The 15,592-nt window shown below is 57.9% G+C and overlaps 1 protein-coding gene across 1 annotated transcript in view; it reads left to right on the forward strand.

The window, feature by feature from the left end:
* Positions 1-1,896: 1,896 nt before the first annotated feature.
* The window catches only part of BCL9L (BCL9 like), a 28,506-nt gene continuing 14,810 nt past the window's right edge, over positions 1,897-15,592 (forward strand). The window contains 1 exon segment of the mRNA XM_003910795.5: positions 1,897-3,201. The gene's annotated coding sequence lies outside the window, so the exon portion shown is untranslated.

A 15,592-nucleotide genomic window follows, 5' to 3' on the forward strand; every position in this document is an offset into this window, starting at 1 on the left:
GCCCACACTGCGTCACAAACGGGCACCCTCACGCACCCATACCCATGCGGGCACTTCCACCGACGAACGCCAAGGCTGACACACCTGTGACACCCCTCGTGACACAGTGACACACAGATACACGGAAACACAGAGGTTCCCCGAGTTGACCAGTAGAGGGAGCCGCTCGATTCCAGCAAGGGCCCCCTGCCTCTCCTTTCCTCCTGGCTCTCTCCAGGGTTCCACCCAGAACTTGTGGCTGCCCAGAGCTCAGCTCCGAATCCCAACCTGGAACCTCCGCTGGGGGAATGAGTCACAGCCCCACCCAGGGGAGCGCTCTGCATGGCTGCTCCATAGGACATGTATTGTGCACCATTTAAGAGACCCCTGGCAACACAGACTCACTCGCCCCTGCAAACTCTGTTTTGGACCTGCTATGAACCAGGAATTGTGCCAAAGGGATCATAACAAGCCCCTTTGGCTTGTCACATATGTAAGGGAAAACTGATCCACATAAATGCCGTGGTCCCCTCTAACAAGCACCCTGTTCGAGAAGTGGGGGCTCATGTCCTTCTGGAGAGAAGATAAGAAATTAAACCTTATTTCCATGGGTCAGGTACTAGTCTAGGTGCTGGGATCTTTCACACTAGAAGCCTCTCTGGCTTTTGGTTTTCTTTTAAGTGGGGATAAAATCGACTTCTCAGGACTGTGGTGATTCAACCACCTAACCCAGGACAGTGCTTGGCACAGCAGATTGGCACTTGGAAAAGTTTTGGTGATTAGATCAAAGCATCATCATGAGACAACATGCATGAAAATGCTTTGTAAGCGGTGACGGGACACACGGGGGGGGGGGCTACCATTTTATCTTCTTTCAGGTTTTTGGCCTCTTCCACCTGTGCCTCCCTAAACCTTGTCCAGTGCCCAGCTCTTGGCACCACCAACCCATCAAATGAGTATTTACTGAAGTCCAACTATGAACCCAGCCAGCACTTGAGTATTGTGGGGAATGTAGAGGCTAGGAGGCATGGTCTGAGCCCTTAGGAATCTTTTGGGGGAAATCAGACATATATATATATGTGTATGTGTGTGTGTGTGTGTACACCTATATATGTATAGGGATGTGTATATATATATACACACACACACATATGTGTATGTGACAAGATAAAACACATGAGGAAGTACTCAGGTGCTATGACAGGATAGGTGGTCAGAAGAGAGGGAGGTCAGTGAGGCTAGAGTTATCTGGGGACCATCCGTGAGGATGGGCAGGGGACAGGACCGAGGAAACAGCAGGAGCAAGCAGGCTGGCTAGTGTTCTTCCTATCAGACAGTCAATGCTTGTCACTTGGTATTAATTCTGGGTGGGTGGGGACAGTAGGAAACAGTGAAAGTGCCCTGGGATAAGGAGACCCAAATTCTAGTCCTGGGCTTACCACTTTCTAGCTGGGTAGCTCTGGGTAAGTCCTTAGGTAATGTAAACCTCAATTTCCTCACCTCTGTAATGGGACTATAACATCTTTCTTGAAGGTTTGTGGTGAACATAGAAACATGTCAAATGTTTTTAAAAAGTGCTTTGGGCCAGGCGCAGTGGCTTATTCCTGTAATCCCAGCACTTTGGGAGGCCAAGGCAGGCCAATTACTTGAGGTCAGCAGTTCTAGACCAGCCTGGCCAACATGATGAAACGCCGTCTCTACTAAAAATACAAAATCAGCCAGGCATGGTGGCAGGTGCCTGTAATCCCAGCTACTTGGGAGGCTGAGGCAGGAGAATCACTTGAACCCAGGAGGCGGAGGTTGCAGTGAGCTGAGACCGCGCCATTGTACTCTAGCCTGGGCAACAAGAGCGAAACTCCGTCTCAAAAAAAAAAAAAAAAGTGCTTTACAATTTCTTTTTCATTGCATCGATAATCCTATAGGGTGGTGAGAGTGGGTGTGAGTGTGTGTGTGTGTGTGAGAGAGAGAGAAGCACTTTGAGGTTAGGTTAGGAGAGCTCTTTTGAGAAGACAAAGGTTTCACTTCCACAAACATTTTCTTAGCATCTACTTTGTGCTGCTGAGGATTAAGATGAAAAAACTCAGTCTGTGTCCTCAAGAACCTCATGGTCTACTAGGGGAGAGACATGAATAAAGAGATGCTCAGTGCTTTATGGATGTGGGTGGGTACAATGAAGAGGGGACCCAGTGCTCTGTGTGTGTGTGTGTGTGTGTGTGTGTGTGTCAGGGCAACTTCCACTCCTTCCAATCAGTGCAGACAGGAAGGTAGGTTTGTCAAACCTTTCCCTAGCCTGGGATGTTGTTGGCGCGTCTCCTCCTCAATCCTCAGGAGTGGGGAGAAGAAACCCCACTCCCCGCCCCCGGGCCAACCTGCCTCCGGCTAGCCGGCCGGGCGCCTTACCGAGTCAGACCACTGGGAGGCTGGGGGAGCCGGGTTGGGCGAGGAGGCAAGCGAGATGGGGGAGCTCTTATTTTGACAGGGGCCTCTCCGGGCTCTGGTATGAAGGCAGAAGGAGGCAGCCAGAGAGCCCCGATGCTTATTCAGGCTGGGGAGTGGAGCCGAGTGGAGGGGCGAGCGAGGCTCCGGCAGCGCAGGGGAGCCCGGGGAGGCGGCGGCGCGCGGCGGAGCCAGTGGCTGGACATGCCCCGGACCCGGGGCCGCTGCACCACTGCCGCCGCCCGGAGCCAGACGGCCGGACGCCCGCACGCCTGGGTCCCCCGGCGCCGCGCAGCCCGGGGGCTGCGACCCGGACCCTCGGCGTCCGACCAACAATAAGCGCCCAGACAGCCCCCTCCCCACCCAGCGCCCGCCATCCCCGCGGGCTTTGGGGAAAGTGAAAGGAGGAGGCGAAGGAAGGAAGGAAGGAAGCAAGCAAGGGAGGAGGAGCGGGAGCAGGAGCCAGAGTCCTGAGGTTCGGGGCCGAGACCCCAGCCCCGCGCCCCGGCCCCGGCGGGTGTGCGCTCTCTCCCGCCGCTGCCCGGCGCCCACGACCATGCTCCGCAGTTGGGAGGCAGGAACCCAGGCACCCAGCGATCCCCGGATAGCCTCCCCCGGGCCGGGCTGGTATTGAGATCAAGGCGTCCAGGATCAAAAGATCACCGCCTGCCCGCCCTCTCTGCATCTCCAACTGGCGAGCGGGAGGACCCCCATCCACACACCGACCCTGACCTGGTTATGGCTTCCAGCTCCGGCCTGGCGTGAGGACCCCCCAATCCGCGTGAGGTGAGGGGTGGGCTGGGGGCAAGGCGAAAGTCATGCCAGGCCAGCAGAGGCGCGAGGAGGGAGATCCAGTTTGAATCGGGGAGGGGAAACACAGTCGGATTGTCTCTTGCTCTCTGGCACGTACCCCCAGGCTGTTTAAGGTGTGGGGGACGCCCCCAGGGTCAGTGGAGGCTACTCTTAAGCCCCCAATCAGGTTGGCAGCTCCAGAACACCGTGGGGAGGGCTTAGGGGCAGCCAGGGGACCCTGCCACCCTAGCGCAGAGAACAAGGCCGGCCTTGGGCCAGCTGGAGCAGCGAACCTTGCCCTGGGGGCTTCTGGGAGATGTAGTCCCCCTCCCAGGCTCACCAACCCCGTGGGTCTTCGCACCCCAGCCCTCCTTCCCTGACTGATGGGAGCCTCCAGAAGGAGATGGGTTAGGACTAGGGAGAGCTGGGGGTCAGTCACCCATTTCCCCCAGGCACTGCCTGCGAGTAGCGGGGGCTGTGACTGAGGAGTCTCTTCTTTCAAGGCTTCTGAGTGATGTGGGCTTGGCTGGGGGGTGGGGCAGTCATACAGTTCCTTGGAGGTGTCCCTGCGCTGCTAAGGGGAGGTGGCCCCTGCCTTGATCCAAAGGAACCCTCGGGGAAGAATGCAGGAAGAGAAGTGAGCTTAGGCTTCTTGTTCCGCTAGGGTCGGTCCTATTCCAGAGCTGCTGGAATTTGGTTTCAGAAGAGACAGAGGACTACTAAGGAGAGAGTCCCTTGAAGTCTAGGAGTCTGGAGGGTGTCTCTGTGGAGCAATGAGGCTAGGATCAGCTTCTGTCTGTCTGTCCAGCTTCCTTCCTTCCGGGTTTTTCTGACACCCCCTCCCTCCCTCCTCTTTCTGTCTGTCTGCTGCTTGGGGAGGGTGTCTGTGCCTGTGTCTGGGGGGACCTCTGCTGAGAGGAGAAAAAGTGTTGCTCTGAGAGAGGTGACCTGGGCATGTGTTTGAGCCTTCAGAAAGGGGCTCCAAGGCTCCCTGGATCTTTTGCCCTCACTCCCAGCCTTGGTTTAGTGTGAAAGCTGTCTGTGCACTGTGTCTGCTTTAACTCTGCTGCTGCCTCTGAGCAGCTCTCTGGATGAGACCGCCACAGTGAGTGGCCTTCCACTGTCTTCTCCCTCTCTTCTCAGCCTCTCCAGGGTGCAGCCACTTCCGGGCAGGGGCTGCCTTGCTCCTTTGCTGCCTCTCAGCATGGGCCTGGCTACCTTCTCCGGGTCAGAACCACAGTTTCATGACCCCAGAGGAAGAGCATGCTCAGCCTCTGTCTTCCTGGTGTCAGCTCTGAGGCCCTGCTGATAGAGGCCTCAGGACAGGACCAGGAGAGAATGAGTGAAGAAGGTGAAGAGCAGGGAGAGAGACTGGGAGGCTGGTGCCAGGAAGGAAGGTGCCACCTCCCCCAGGTGATTTGCCTCCTTGGCCTTGGAGAGCCAGGTCTGGAAGGCCAGCCTTCTGGCCACCTCCCTCTAGGGGTTCCCTGCTTGCCCATGTTGCTCCTGAGTGGTGTGGGGTGATAGTTCACAGCAGGAAGGGTGCTGAGGGGCAGATGGAATACCTAAAATCTTGGATCCAGAGTGACTCTTGTGCCTGGAGTAGAAGGGGTCCCATGACTGGTGATGGGTTCTGGAGGCCCATATGGAGGTTCAGAATGAGTTTCTACTAGGATGGGGAGTCATAGGATTGGAGAGATACTACAGGGTCCTAGAGAGGGATTGGCAGTCCACAGAAATCTAGCGCCTCAGTGGCAGTTTGGGACCTATTGATCTTGCTTGTTGAATCTGTGTTGGGTACCCATGACCCTGCTTAGCTAGTTCCTGCCTTTGGAGTCCTGGTACCTGGGTTAAGCGGGAGCCCTAGGCTGGGATCTCAACTTCCACACCAGGCAGGACAGTAGCCTCTAGGCAGAGGCCTAGGGGGTGGCAGTGTCGGCTCAGCAAGGGCTGGAATGCCTGGCACCTGCTTTAGATTAAAGGAGATGCCGAGTAAAGGGGAGCTGCCTGCCTGTCAGGGGAGTGGCTGGGATGGAGCTCCATGGACCCCAGGAGTGGAGTGGGAGGAAAGGACCAGGGTTGCAGCAGCAGCAGCCCAGGCGGGAATGGAGGGAGCCACTGTCACCCAGCTCTGCAGCCCTCCTCCAGGGAGTCCAATAGGAGGAGCTGGGGGCACCCCCACACTGCCCCTAGCACCACACGCTGAAGTTCTGTCCCAGGACCTGGGGCAGCTCTGGAGAGCTGGGGTGTTCAAGTGTGCAGTCTTCCCAGGATCAGAAGAGGCACACAAGGAGGTGTATGGGGGGTCCTTTGGGATTCTCATGGTCCTGCTGCCATGCTGGCTGTTTCTGGGGCTCTTTGGGTGCTGAGAGTAAGGTATCTCAAGAGTCTGGGCACCCAGGGGTGACAGGGGAATGGCATCCCTTGCTTCCTTGTGCCAGAGCCCTGGGCACTGCCCGGGTGCTGACCTCTGATGGGGGGAGGGGGCAGAAGGGGGATGGCACCGTGGGAAAGTGGGCAGCTGTGGGAGCCAAGCGGGTACAGGCTGGGTGCCGCGGGCAGGGAGCCTCTGCCAGGCCCGCTCTCCCTGGGGTGGGGCGGCTGTTCCATGGACTGGCTCAACCTGTTGAGCGCCTGGCTGCTCTAGCTCGGCGTGTGTGCCCCTGCCTGCCAGCCCTGCCAGCTGCCCACCCATAGCCACACCGTGGGGGCTGCCCTCGGAACTGAGGGAAGGAGGCTCTAACTGGCCAGAGGGGACGGGATGGGGCCGGTGGGAGCTCCTCCCAGGGCTGAGGAGCCCATCTGAGTCCCAGAGCTGGGGCTAAAGCCAGTTGGAGGGCTGGAAGGCCAGGGCTAGGAGGGGAAGGCCAGAGCACTGCAGCTCCTGAGCTGGTGCATGTCACTTGGCTCGGCGGCCCTGAAGGCTGCCTGGACTTACAGCCTGGAATTTCCTCTGCCTGGTGCCAGGGCCAGGCCTCCGAGCCCCACCCCCAGCCTGGACTGACCTCCCCTCCCTCCCCTCCTGGGGGAGAGCTCAGCCTGACTTTCCCTGGAGGCTGGGGGAGGGGCAGTAAGGGCATTCTGGCTGCTGTGGGAGGGGTGACTTCCTGGGTGTGGACATGTGTTGCATTGCCTCAGTCTCCCCGAGGGTTCCGCATCCCTGTGGAGAGGAAGAAAGCACTGGGTTCCCAGGGGGATGCCCACAGCTTGCTCTGAGTGTGGGGGGTCCTGGAACCTGTAGAAGACCCCTGACTCCTGCAGGCCCTTGCTGTCTCCCTATCCCCTGTGACCTCTTAGCTTTCCACCCACTTTGGGGCTGTGCTAGCTGGTGGGGAAGGGGAGCCAGGGTGCCACTCTGGAGAGCAGAAGGTGGTCACTGCCCAGGAGTAGGGGAAAGGACACAGACAGGTTCCCTCTGATTCTCCATGCTGAGGGGGAGGGGCGGCCTCCCCTGCCTTCTCACTTTTTCTGTCAGTGGCAAAAGCAGAGGCCTCTCCTTTGCAGCCCAGGCCCTCCCTGCTTGACCCTGGACCGGCCCCCCTCCTAACCTTGGTGTTTTATTCTAGGCCCCCTTCCGCCAGGGCTGGGACTCCCTCTGTCCATTCCCGATCCTTCTCCAATGGACTGGTAGCCCTGGGCTGGCCTGTCTTCCCCTCCTCCTCACTCTGCACTTCCCCACCCCCAGCCTCAACTGGGAATGGCCCTGAATCCAGCAATTCCAGCATTTCGAAACCAGGATTGTTTTGAAATCCCTGAGTGGTTCTCCACCCCCTGCAGGCTCCCCTCCTCCCCAGAGCACTGCCTTCTAATCCGACTTCACACACTGTACGCTGCAAGTTTGTGTGTTTGAGTTTGTGTGCTAGCACATGGCTGCGTACTACTTTGTGTGTGTGTGTAAGTTTGTGTGTGTGTGTGTGTGTGTCTCAGTGTGGGTGTATCTTCTGTCGGCGGTTCTGTTTGGCAGTTCTGTGTGATTGGCCGATGTCATGTGTGTTTCCTGAGCTCCCCTAGGCTGTCTGTATGAATACGGTAGCCTCTATGGGTCTTAAGGGGCCACTCTTGGAGAATTTGGAGTGCTTTTTAGGAAATGTCTTTGGATGTGCATCTTTGGGAGTTGCGTCTGTGTTGTCAGTGTTGGGGTACCTCTGGAGAGTGTGTGTGCTGGGGGCGTGTCTCGTCCACGTGCATGTGCATGTGCGTGCACACACATGCGCTTCACTTCTCTTCCCTCCTCTCTCCTCCCTGGGAACATGTCTGGGGTGTGTAGTCACAGGTCTCCCCACAGCTCCCTGGGACATGGAGTCCTCTGCCCTTTGATAGGGAAGTTTCCTGGAGTGGGGCCAAGGCTTCTGGCAGTTCTGTGGTCCTTGGAGAGAGAGTGGTGCAGTGGGGACTTTGTGATGAACCCTCCCTGGGAACTGGGTTCTCTCCCTCTACCCCTCACGGGCACCTAGCACCTTGTAAGGTCCCCATACCACCTGTCCACCCTCTTCTGGTCCTGATTATACAGTGGTGGTTGTTACAGGGAGGCCCGGTGCTCTAAAGGCAAAGCGGTGGGGAAAGGGAGCTAACCCCCCACCCTGGGGTCACTTGCTTCATTGAGGGCAAGGAACAGCCAATCACATCAGACCTGGGAGCTTGGTGGCAAATTTAAGGTTCAGAAAAAGTTGACTTCTCCAGTGAGGGCCAAATAGCTGAACAAGAGAAGACACTCATATTTCCAGCCTGAGCAGAAGACAGAGGGGTCTGGAATCCAGGCATCTGGGGTGGGGCCAGCTGCCCTTGTAGCCTTGATCGATTGTGGGAAGTCCTTGATGTTTAATCTCATTCCCAGTATTCTACATAAGAGGAGGTTCCTAGGGTTTTTTGATTTGGGGCCAAAGAGAGGACGGTGATAACAGAGTTGTCTGGTTGTATCGGCATGGGATGCAGGCGCTAGAACCCCCATAACCTTTCTGTATCTCAGTTTTCCATCCTGGGATCTCAGGCTAGAATGGAATGCATTCCTCCAGAAGCACTTGTGACAAATCAGTGAGGAAGCAGAGTGCTGGGGCTGGGGCTGATTGTGTGAGTCAGAGACCTATGGAGACAGCAGCAGGAGGTGGACACAAGGATAAGCTGTCCCTTTTACGTCCCCACCCCCAGTGGCCTCTGGTCCCAGAGCACAGTGGGAGGAAGGGAGGGGTACAGGTTGGTACCGTGCTCAGTGACCCAGCAGGGGGAGGGCCTTGGCAAGGAATTTTCAGTTTGTTTCTCAATCTCTGTCTCTGAGACACGCACACACGTCACTACAGACACCTTTAGGAGATGAGCTCAGAAAAGTCACCTAGGTGGCGGCAGGGCAGGGCAGTGCCAGACGGGGCCATGTGGAACCAGCCTTTTGCTGGTAGATGCCCTGCTCTGTATGAGCCTTAGAATGGAAAGTTGAGCCCAGCCAAAGGTCTTCTCCCCAGCAGCCCCCATCTCAGGTCTGGGAGGAACACAGGCTGGAGAGGGTTAAGTCTGGTTGGCAGGGACACCCCCCGCCCAGTGCAGTGAGAGAGAGGGAGGGGTGGTTTGCAGCTTGCTCTAGTTGGCGTCTCTCCCAGAATTCTTCGGAAAAGAACTCCCCTTTGACCCCCCAGTACAAACTGAGCCCAGCCACCAGCCTCCCTCCCGCCTGCTGTGGGAGCTTCGCCCAGCCCCCTCCTACTGAATTGCTAAACCTATTCCCTCGCCCCAGGCCCTCCCAACCAGACCAGGTCCTCAGGACTTGGCGTCTTCAGGGGACCAGGGCTATAGCCAGGGAGACCACACAGGGACACAGAATACACAGCCATTCTTTTCCCTGACATAGGATAACCTGGAGGTGGCTGGCACTAGAATCTGGGGTCCTCCAGCCTCCCCATGCCTCTCCTCCCCCAGGTCCTCAGGCCAGGTCGTGGGAGTCCTCTGCCTCTCCTCCTCCCCATGGGGCCAAGCTCTAAGGGAGCGCTAAGGTCTTCCAGTGCTTTCTCCTCTCTTCCAGGCTAGGGAGGGGATGGCGTGGTGGGTGGGGGGTGCGGGGGGGCGGTGCAGCTGGGTCAGGCTTGGCTCCCAGCCAATCCACAGGAGTCCTAGCGGGGGTGGGGGGTGGCAAATGAGTAGCTCAGAGACTTCCTGGAGCTGCAGGCTGTGTGGACTGTGTGTACATGTTTATGTGGTGTGTTGGTGGGGGGTGCTGGGGTGATGGGAGGAGCGGGGGCATAGATTGCTGGAAGGGGGCTTCTAGCTTTGACCCTCTCTCCACAGGGAGCCCCCATCCCAGACCACACCCTTGAGCCTGAGCCCGCCATTATTCCTGAGGTGAGAGGTCCGTGTGCCCCTGTGTGTCCCTCTCAGCCTCCCTGATTTCTGTCCGCGGCGGCCGCGTCATCCTGGCTTAGCCTCTTGCTTGGCTTTTTGTCTTTTGGGCTCCCTCCTCTTGGCTTTCTGCCCCCATCTCTCCTTTCATTCCCCTCCCTCCAGAGGAGGGAGGTCTCCTCTGGCTCCTGGTGGGCAAACAGCCTGACCAGAACCCTAGACCCAGTCGGGTGGGGAGTGGGGCCGGGCCGGGAGGGGTTACAGCCAGGCTCCAGTGAGAGTCCAGCCTTTCTCTATCTCAGCCGATCTCACCCCCCACCCGCCCCACCCTGCGGGAGGCGAGGAGATTCCGCCCAATCGCCCTGGAGGGCAAGGTACGATTTCCTGGTTATCCCAAGTCCTTGCTCCTCCTCGCTGGCTTGGCCTCTTCTGGCTCAGTCAAAGCCAGAGTGGCTGCCAGCCACAGTAGCGTGGTTTCTGCCCTGGCCCCCTGGTCCCCTAGTGTACACATGTGTGCGTGTACACACACACACACACACACACACGTGCGCACGCGCCAGCCTCTTTCCCTCCGTCAGCCCCCCTTCCTTACTTAGCAACAACTCCCTGAATTCACAACAAACACTCCTGAGGGCTCCTGGTCCGACTAGGGAAGGCTGGAGGAAGCTGGGGACTGGGAGGAGGCGCTTCTCCTAGACCATCCCCAGGAAGGAGGGGCTTCTCATCCCCCCACCTCAGCCCACACCCTCCCCATTGAAGCCACCCCCCCAGGGACACCGAGGAAGTGGTCCTGCTCTCTACTGAGGAATGAAAGAAATGGGGAGCATTGGCCAGGTGTGGCTGAGCAGGTGGGTGGGGAGCAGGGCTGGGACTCCACCCTCACTGGTGAGTCCCACTTGACCTTTGACCCCCACCTGGGGCCTCTCACAAGCCCATGGTAACTCTTGGCAGGGGCTCTGTGCTGTTTTCTCAATGACTGGCCTTGTGCCCTCCTCTGACCAGCAGGGACAAGGATGGGTGAGGAGGTAACGGACTGGAGTTGGGCGGGGCTGGGGGAGGCTGGAGAACTTTGCTGTGTCCTGGCAGCACAGGCCAGGCCAGACGGGTACCTGGGTTGAGGGAGTGGGGAGTGGTGCTCTCTCTCTCATCTTCCCTGGGCAAGCCCTGGGCACATCAGGCATGGAGGGAGGATGTGAGGAGCGAGAGGGTGGGGCCTGGGTACCTCGTTCATCATCGTTCAGAGGACTGATACTGTGGTGCATCTGGAGTATTGTGAAATGGCCCAGAACCCAGATGCCAGGGAGTCTGAATTCAAATCCTGCTTCTTCTTTTTATGGCCTTTTTTTATGGGCCTTAGGCGAGTTATTTCACTTCTTGGCACTTCCCTTTTCTTAGTGGGAAAGTGGGCATAATAAGAATGCTTTCTTACCAGACTGTTCTGAGGATTAAATTAGATGATGCACTTGAAGCATTTAGGACTGTGAAGTTACAAAGTAAATGCTCAATAAATGTTGGTGATCCTTCTCATTTTATTAGTCAGAGCTCTTCACAGGAACTTTTGACCCTCCCAGGGTTTTAGCATGGAAAGAATTGATAGTGAGAAGAGGGAGTGTGGGGGTGGGGAAGAGACAGCCTTTCCACACTCCAGATTCCTGGATTCTAATACCCCTCTAGACCCACTGTTTGCTACCTCCGTTTCCCCATTGTTGGTGCTTGCTGACTTCTTGATTGCAAGTTTGCCAAATAGCCAGGGGCCTGGAGAAGGCCCAGGGAGCTTAGGACACGTCTCCCTCGCTATCTTCAGGCTTCTCAGGGCCAGCCCTCCTCCCTGAGGCTGTTTGCTCAGTTCTGCTCCAGCACTCCTCCCACTGCCCCATCCCCTGCTGCTCTGCTCTCACCAGGCAAACAAGACATTCCGTCCTTAAATGGCTTAAATGGCCGCCTCCTCTCCTTCCTGGCCTAGGGGTCAGGGACCTGGCTTGGGGAGCGAAGTGTCAGTGTGGAGCTGTGACCTGGATGGCAGCTGTTAGGAACGCCTCAGGGCCTTGGGCCCCCGGATTCCCTGTGCCCTGCCGGGGCATTTCCCTGAGGGGCAGTGCCCAGGCCTATGATAATGTGGGGGAGCCCTGAGGGGCGTGTTTGGCACCTGCTGGACACAGATGGTCAGGGAGGGGGCATGCTGAAGCCCAGAAGGGGAGTGGAGTAATATCAGCATCCACAGCGGTCCAAGGGACACCTCCAGAGTCCCTCCCTGAGCTGCAAGGGGGAGTGTGGACACTAGGAAAAGTTCTGCCTTAACCCTGTGTGCTGGCAAGGGAGAATGCTGAGTGGGGCCAGGCGGCCAGGGCTCCTATAGGCCCTGGGGTGAGAGTGGGATGGTGGAGGGGCTGAGGCTTGGGAGCTTCTGGATGAGGAGCCCAGGAGTGGGCGGCAGGGATGGGGTGCCCACAATGAGGTGTGGAAGCTATGCAGACAGGTGGGTAAAATCTTCTGGGGACTAAGATGTGGTAGAAGTGCCTAGGATCCCAGGGCCCCTGGGTCTGAGGCCTGGACTGAGCTAGCAGGTGTCTCTCTGGCGTGGTACCAAGAGGGGTGGGCTGGAGCCCCTGGCCCTGCTTACCGTGTTCCTCTGGATCCAGAGAGGACACCTCCCTTCCATGGGCCGGGGGAATGAGGGCTCAGGGTCTGCCTGGGCCGTGCCTCGCCTCATTGCTGGGCTGGCCATGCCTCCTGTGCCCAGCCCCTGGGGCCTGTTCCTTGGGCAGGCTGGGGCTATTTTTGGGATCGGGCTGGGGCTCTGGGGCTGGTTTCAGATGTTCCAATGTGAACGGGAGAAAATGGGAACAGATGGCTGGAGGGTTCCGATCAGTGGGTACTGCTGGGCGCAGGTTATTTTTAGGACCTTGTTAACCCTTTGGGGGCTTGTGGGGCCACCCGGAGAGATATAGCCCTCTCTAGTTGAGAATAGAACAGGTTTTCTCCCTGGGCCCCTACTTTCCAGAACTGCTTGTCAATTGTTCCTTTGAGATCCACGGCTAGAGAGTAGGCTTAAGCTTTCTCCCGGCCCAAGTACTACAGGGTGGACAGCCAAGGGACAGGCAGGGAGAAGGGCACCTGGCAGAGGGGAGGCTGGCCCTCTTGAAGAGAAATTCCCCTTTACTCGCCTCCTGGACTTTTGAGATGGTCCTGAGGCTAAGAGAGTGGACAGCCGCCCAGCCCCTCTCTGTTTTCATGCTGTGGGTTTGAGTGTGTCGGTGAGCCCAGGATGCCCAGGACTGTGCCAGTGGAGGGAGCTGGCCTCTGAGAGGAAGGCAGGGAAGGAGCCAGGTCTTGGTACTTGGTGCCGCTAATATGATGCCCACGGGCCCTCTTCTCTTGGACACTCACAGGCAAAATATCTGGACAGTGCCTTCCTTTACCAAATGCCCACATATTTGGGTGCCATGGCAGAAGGTAAAAATGAGGACATTAAGGCCAGAAGTGGTTCATTGAGGGCTGGTGTGTCTTAGGCATTCTGTTAGTTTCACACTGTTACCTCACTGTATAAAATTATTCTCATTTTGCAGATGAGGAAACTGAGGCTCAGAGGGATAAAGGGAAGGACAAGGCCCCATAGATGAGAAGGGGCAGGGTGTGATTGGCACTGTCTGACTACAGACTCAGTTTTGTTTTTTTTTTTTTTTGAGATGGAGTCTTGCTGTGTCGCCCAGGCTGGAGTGCAGTGGTGCATCTCAGCTCACTGCAACCTCCGCCTCCCGGGTTCAAGCAATTCTCTGCTTCAGCCTCCCAAATAGCTGGGATTACAGGTGCCCACCACCATGCCCGGCTAATTTTTGTGATTTTAGTACAGACAGGGTTTCACCATCATGGCCAGGCTCATCTTGAACTCCTGACCTCGTGATCCACCTGCCTTGGCCTCCCAAAGTGCTGGGATTACAGGCATGAGCCACTGCGCCCGGCCCTCAAACTCAGTTCTTATTCCACTGCATCCTACTGCATGCCAGGGCCCCAGCCCCAGAGGGTGAGGCCGCCAGGCACCAGACCTCCTCTGGGAGCAGCTTTACTGAATGGGTGTGGGAGAGGAGGCCTGGGGACAGGGGACCCTGCCTGTCACCGCTCTGACAATCCCCTAAGCCCTTTTTGCCTGAGGGTGCCAGGACTGACACCAGAAACCCCGTGTGGCCTTCCTGTCTCCCCTGCAGAGGATCACAGGCATACATCCTGTCTCATCACCCCCACCCCTCCCGGCCTGGCCCACGTGCCCCTGCATCCTGGAGGGTCATGACAGTCTGGATGTCAATGTGGGCAGAGCTCATGGAGCCCCCAGGTGCTGCTGGTGCCAAGAGTGTGGGCCAGCAGGCGAGGTGAGGGGCCAGGAGGATGCCTCTGCCTCTGGCTGTACCTGGGGAGAGAGCTGAGCAGGCAGGCAGGCGGGCGGGCGCTGGGTGAGGTCCCACCGTGGTGCGCTTGGCTGTGCCAGCAGTCTGCTGCACTCCATCCTCCCACAATGGCCCCATTGTTCCCAGCAGCCAGGCAGTTTGGAGGAGGTTCCTCGGCCACCCCTACCCCCCTAAATAGGGACCAGATTAACCCCTTGGAGGACTGAGGCCAGGTGAGGGCCCACAGGGAGCTGCCTTGCCCATCTCTGCCTGTTCTGGGAACCCAGGCTTGGGAAGTTACCTTCTACCCACATGAACCCAGCACCAGACCACCTCCTGAGATGGGAGCCTCCATAGGGTAGAGAGTGGCACCTGGATCATCTCCTACCCCCACCCTGGTACAGGTGCCAGGGGACAGGAAGTACCAGTGGGGCGGCGGGCAGAGACCAGATATATTTGGGCCGGTGGGGCTAATTCCAGCCACCACTGCCTGCCCTACTGGCTCCTGAGCTCCTTTCCTTCCTGTGAAACCAGAGCTAGGTTGGGCCTAGCTCAGGATTTCGGTGGATTTAAAGAGGCAGCACCATCCCTGCCAGCCTGGCTCCCTCTCCCCTGCCCAGGTAGGGTCTGGGGCAGAGAGAGGACTGGAGAGCTTCTTGCTCCTCCCTCGTCCTGGGCTAACCCCTGGCCCTTGCCTCTGTTGGGGTACCAGGCTTTTGGCACTCCTCTCTCCCAGAGCCTTGGGCGGGTGGGGTGGGCGGGGGTGGGCTGTGGTTTCCTGTGTTGGTTGTTTGTGCCTGGCCCAGAGTGCCCGCCGCCTGCCTGGGCTTCCTGCCCTGTCTTGTTTCCTTGTGCCCCCCACCCCCTCTCCACCCCTCCCCCTGTGGGAGGGAGCAGCTGGGGACTGGGTAGCTGTCTTTGGGGGCACCCCACTGCCAGGCCATGATTGCTGCCCAAGGCCCGACCACACTGACAATGACTGTAGGAGCCAAGAGAAGTGAGGTGACCTCAGGCCTGTCCAAGCAATGCCACTTGTCCCTGCGAGCTCCAGAAGGGACAGTGGGCCAGAATGGGTAAAACCACCGATTGCCCCCCAGTACCCTGTTCAACGATCCCAGACCAGAAAGGTCTGGGACCAGGAGTTTCCATGGTCCTGTGGAGCTGGGGTTGTCTGACATTACCCTAGGGCTACAGGTGGGGTGGGGCTGGAAACTCCCAGGGAAAACCTCCCAAGCAAAAATGGCTGATTTGCATGGTCTCCTTTGGCACAGGGTGGGGGGAAGTGGGGAGAGCTACTAGGAACCAGGGCCATGGGAAGGCCCCCTAAGCCTGGAAGTCCCCACATCGAGGGTCCCAGCGCAGCACCTTGGTCCTTGAGCAGATTTCCTGCTGGGCTACGAATCCTTGACCTCCCCACCCGCTGAGTCACCACCTCAGGAAGAGGAAGTGACCTGAGTGGTGGAGAGAGCTTCTGAGGTCTGAGGGGTCCTGACACCCAAGAGAAAGGGGATTTGGGACCCTGTCATCTCTGGCGCTGTATCTCCCTGAGCCAGAGGCCAAGGATCTCGTTTGCTCTGTTGTCCCCAGCAGGGTCCTGAGCCCTCGTGTCATCACAGAGGGCCCTGGCAGACAGAAGCATGGACCCTCCAAAACATTTTCTTACTGCCTCTTTGGGGTGGTTTTGA

Source organism: Papio anubis, chromosome 12 (genome assembly GCF_008728515.1).
Source record: "Papio anubis isolate 15944 chromosome 12, Panubis1.0, whole genome shotgun sequence".
Taxonomy (NCBI): domain Eukaryota; kingdom Metazoa; phylum Chordata; class Mammalia; order Primates; family Cercopithecidae; genus Papio; species Papio anubis.